We start from the raw sequence: 6,000 nt of genomic DNA on the forward strand, positions 1-6,000 counted from the left end.
AAAATATGCCATATTAAAGCATGTTTCAAGCCATGTCTTAAAATAACTTATAGTACTAGTACATATCGTAAATATATGTAATTTCAAATATCATAGTATCGTATGCCATAAAGAATGTTTTCCAAAATGTCATGATTATAGTATGCCATAAAAGATGTCATGGAAATACGGTAGAGGACAGTATGTCATTAAAAAAGTATAGTATACCATTAAAATGTCAAAACATTTGGCGTAGTGTAGTGTGCCAAAATCATGTTTAAAAAATGTCACAGTATAGTACGTCATAAAAGATGTCATAAAACTATGTCATAGTATGCATGTGATTACAATTTCATGAAAAGATAGTATTCAAATGTCATAAATTAGTTATACTATAGTATGCCAAATACATTTCATACAAGATGTCATGAAAATATGTTATAGTATAGTATGTCAAAGCAATGGCATGACAACATTTCACAGTAAAGTATGTCATAAAATAGTCATGGAATAGAATGCAATAATAAAGTCACAGAAAATGTCTTGCAAATGTCATAGTATCGTATGTCATATACAATTTAGTAAAAATCTAAATGTGATACAAAATATTACAGTATAGTATACCTTAAGAAGGATGACCCACTTTACCTCTAAGCCGCATGCACACCTGTTTTATGACTTCAATTTAAGAAATTGTGCAATTTTTATGGCACCCATGTTAAAAAACATTGACTATTTCTTAACATTTTAATGTAATACTATACTGTGACAATCCTTTTACGAAATATCCTATGACACACTATACAATGACATTTGCAAGACATTTTATACAACCTTTCTATGGCATTCTAAACAAAGACCATTTTATGACATTTTTCATGCCATGCTTCATGCCATTTTTGTGATGCACTTTACTATGACATATTTTCATTACATATTTTAAGATGATCGGTGGTTCGGTCCCCAACTCCTCCGGTCCATGTTGATTTGATTTGTTCTAGTGAATGACATAGTGTTAAAGTGCTTTAATATTTTGGAAAAAAGATGTCATTTTATAGTATGCCATCAAAATGTCATGAATTCGTAGTTGTATTGCATATTATGCAAGGGGACCTTCCGCTTCCTGGACTCCACCGTAACCCAGGACTTCAAGTGGGAGCCTAAAATCAGCATCATAAAGAAGGTTTAGCAGAGGATGTTCTTCCTGAAGCAGCTGAAGAAGTTAAATCTGCCAAAGACAATGCTGGTGCACTTCTACACTGCCATCATTGAGTCCATCCTCACGTCCTACATCTCCTTCTGGTTCGCTGCAGCCACTGCCAAGGACAACAGCAGAGCGTATTATTCGTTCTTCTGATTGAGTGATTGGCGGCAATCTGCCGTCACGCCACGAAAAAGTCATACAAAATTTTAAAAAATGACATAGGTCATTAAACCTGTTAGAGGTTGTGTACAAACCTGTCATAATCATAATTAAAATAATCATAGTATGCCATGAAAAATGTCTGAAAGTATGTCATATGACATTTTTTGAAAGATGTCATATTTTAGAATACTATTAAAATGTCAAAAATGGTCATAGTATAGATTACATAAAAAATGCCATATGCAATTTCATTACAATTAAATGTTATAGTATGTCATGCAATTTTGGAAAGATATGTCATACAATAGTATGCCAAATGTTAATTTGTCAGTTTACTACACCATCATGTCATGGAAAATGCCTTAGTACAGTATTTATATGCAATGTCATAGTATGCCAATAGCATAATATCATATTATAGAATGCCATAAAAAAAATTATGAAGAAAGTTTTATGTCATAGTATATATAAGTATGCCGAAAAGGCAGGAGTAAGAGTTGCGGGAGGAGAGGCAGGGTAATGCAGTTTCCATCTCTTGGTTCATGCCTGACCATTAGATTGCAGATGGAACCCAGATGACAGACTGTCCGTTGCTGCCAGTAGCCTGCAAAACTCGGACCAAAAACGAGAGGTGAATTGTGGTCCCCGGTCAGAAACCACCTCAATGGGCAGACCCCATTGAGACCCCATGCATATCTTTCATTTGTCTGTCCAGACCACAAACAGCTGCTCCGCTCCATCCAGCCAGTGTCTCCACTCCTCCAGTGCAAGCAAGAAAGAGGCACATGGGTGAACGTTTTGATCCTCTGCTCACCGCTGCGAAAGAACAGGCCCTATCTGTGGAGTCCACCTCCACAATATACTGGCAGGCCGGTTCTGGGAATATGAGTATGGGAGCAGATGTAAAGCGTGACTTTAACTCACCAAAGGCCCCTGCTGATGTGGAAGTCCACCGGAAGGGCACACATGCACTTCCAAAAAAAGTATTTGGAGAACTTTCCATACCTGTACCATGCTCCTGTGGCGACTTAGAAAAAATTAAAATGTCATCCAGATATACAAAAACACAAACATTGAGCATTGATCCCGGAGAACATCGTTGACCAACCACTGGAAAACAGCAGGTGCATTGGTGAGACCAAAAGTCACGACCAGGTACTCGTAATGTCCAGTTTAGAGTTTAGAAAAGATAATAGCCCCCTTTAGCGAAAGCCGAGGAGATAAGTGAAAGAGGGTACTTGTTCTTTACAGTGATGTCATGAAGTCCTCTGTAATCAATGCAAGGGTGCAGGGATTTGTCCTTCTTGCTGACAAGGAAGAAGCCAGCTCCAGCATGAGATGAAGATGGTCTATGGAGACCAGCAGTCGTTGTGAAGTAAGTCATAAAATTGTCATTATATTTTATCATAAAAACTGTCAAAGTATAGTATGTTGTATGAATTTCAGAAAGATATGTCATAGTAAATATTGTCATTCAAATTTCATAAAATAGTCATAGTACAGCATGCCAAACAAAATCAAAACATAAGTAACTATGCCATAAAAGATGGGTTCCTGTAAATAAATACTTTATACCAATGTATATACTGTACCTTTTTGTATTAAATAATCTATCATCTATATACAATGTATTGATATAACTGCCCTGTTTTGGTAATGAAATATAATTATTGTATGATTCCCAGTTTAGTATTTACACAGTGATATTTGATCTGTTGTTCGTTTATACACAGATGATCTGTGCTTCTGTCATCTCCCTGCTCTCACACAGCTCCATGCTTACAGAAGGTGACATACCCTCTCACTGTCATCACATCTTTGCGTTATGACTTCCTCTTAGAGTGCTTGCAATACATTACACAGTGAGACATGTTTACAAGACCAGAACAGACTCACTTGTTTGTGGTTTACCATTGAAGCGTCTTTCTTTTCTCTTTTCTCTGCTGGTGGTATGTGTGTGTGTAGCTCTGCCCCACAGGGAGCTGAGTGCCAGGTCAGAGCCAGTAGCTGAGTGATTCTGTCAGCCTGTTAAGCCTTCGTGGATTACAGTAAAGTGGGCCCCTGGGGTTGCTCCGACATCAGCACAGCTCTGCCCGGTTACAGTTAAAATATGATACAGCAGTTATTGAGCTTCATTTTCTTTTCCGAGACTTCCTTAACCAGTGGGTTTTCGTGTACATCTTGATATTCTCACGCAACATTAACGAACATGTCAACATTCAATAGTTGTGTGTCAGCACCCCTAACTCAGCTCTCCAGAAGTCCCCCCCTTTATTTGGACCTCCCTTGAGGCGGAACAAGGTACCGCTGAAGCTGCTTCATTACGGAGAGTCTTGGCCAAACTGCAATTTAGGATCCGTCTTCACCTGCTCACTTTCGATGATGTAACCCATAATACTCACAGAACTGACGCATTTTTCAGCCTTTGCCAAACTTGCAAACATGTTGAATATTGACATGTTTGTTCATGTTGCTTGAGAATATCAAGATACACAAAAACACACTGGTTAAGGAAGTCGTGGAGCACGTCATTGACCAGAGCCTGGAGGACTGCCAGAGGTTAAATCAAAGGATTAACCAATGCTCATGGGAGTGTTGAAAGCTGTCTTCCAATTATCTCCCTTCTTGAATCCTAACCAGGTGATACACATCTCTCAGATCCAGCTTGGTGAAGAGGCTCAACGTTGAGTTGCTAAGGGACAATGGTGATGTTGTTCAAGCCTCAGAAGGCAATACAGGGCAAGGAATGTACCCCTCTTGGACAAATAAAGAAACTAGCATCAGGAAGATATATAATGCCAGCAACGAGGGATTTTTCTTTCCCATGGTTTCTCTCTAGGGGTGCACCAGGGAGTCAATAGTGCAATGGTAAATGCTCACTAAAAGCTTCACCTAGGTCATATTCATGGAGAACGGTGTATAAATCTGGAGGCTCAGCAACAGTTCCTTCTGTTGAGAAGGACAGACCGCAGACATAAGGATCGACAAAAAGAGTTACTTACAATCTTTCTAGAGGACTCGTCAAGATGCTAGGTAGTTTTAACCAGGGCTGTCCCATAATTAACGGAGCGTGAGGGTAAGAAGAGGGAGAAGAAACTGGATTTGCTTGCAATGCTTTCCAGAGAGGATGAGGAGCAGAGGACTGGTCGTGTGAGTGACTAAGGCCAGAAGCCTTCCATCCAAAGCTTTAGCATCCAACGGAGAAGCAAGAGACTCCAGGAAGTCCAACCTATGAAGCAATGTTATAGCTTGAGTCCAAAACTAGCAGAGCTAAGGAATCTTGATTACAACAGAGTGGCTTGACATTACATACATGGGAAAGGTGAGGATGAAGCCAGTACCTCAACAATTACTATTGAACCCCCTCCTTTGGCCACAGTACAGACATCCACTACTCACTACCTTTGGAGAAGTTCAGTAAGAGACAGACAGGCCTGGCCCAACTGCATAGGCTCTTCAAAAGAGGCAGAACTCTCAAATGCATGGGAGACTTGGGAATGACTGCTGGTTCTCATAAAAGGTGGTGATGGGTTGCAATAAGTGGACCAAAATGGCAGACGGCTAACTCTCTCCCAACATCGTTCCCACAGGCGATTCTCTTTTCTAATGGCAGGGGAAATAAGTGAGTCTAGGGGGTTTGTGTCATCCCTAGTAGCTAGCTCATCCTTTACAACATCACTAATCCTATCAAGAGAAAACCCCTTTCAGATTCTGAGTGGAATGATCTCAACTAAATACTCTGCCACACTACAGAAGCCCTGACGAACGTGAAGCAGATGTCTATCAGCGTCTCAACGCTGGAATGGTCCAATATTTATTTTGTATCTCAGAAACAAAGCCAGCAAAAGAAAAGCTAATGGCTGGTTGACTCCCCAATACAGCTGTAGCCCAAGCTAATGTGTTTCCACTAAGCAGACCAATAATATACAAACTTAGATTTATCAGAACAATAAAAAGGCTCTGTTCAAAAACTAAGGAACATTAAGTAAAAAACACCCTATAAAGCTAATTGCAGTGTATGCATGGTCTGACCTTTACTTGTAAATTAAGTTCATTCAGCTCTCCTTCTAGACAAAAATCTCAGTGACTTTGTTGTAAAACCAGGGTTGATATACTGCCACTTGGATCAGGTGAATCAGCTCGGCAGCAATCATGGATCCCACTCTCACTCACTCTCACACACACACACACACACACACACACACACACACACACACACACACACACACACACACACACATTTTGGTCGATACAAAATATATTGAATTGATAAATATATTCTCAGTGAGATAATTTGGTGATCCTGGTGAGTCGTTTTTTATCCAATGTAAACCCTCCATGGCATGAGTATACAGCAGTGGCGGGCCGTGCATTTTCTACCTGGGCCTTGTGTGCCGTCTGATATCGTATACATAAATACGCGCATTAACGGACAATGCACGTAGTCCACATCAACAAGAACAAATTCACAAAAACCAGTCACATTTAGTTTTAACAAAACATGACAATACAATCGAGCCACACAACTCTACTGCAGATGTAAAAACACAAACAGCAGTTCACTCACCACACGCTGTTCACTTAAAGACAAAGTCCATCCGCCTCTCTTTGTTAACAAACAGTTCAATGACGCGGTTGTACAGATCATCGGTGCG

Source organism: Taurulus bubalis (genome assembly GCF_910589615.1).
Source record: "Taurulus bubalis genome assembly, chromosome: 11".
NCBI classification, from domain to species: domain Eukaryota; kingdom Metazoa; phylum Chordata; class Actinopteri; order Perciformes; family Cottidae; genus Taurulus; species Taurulus bubalis.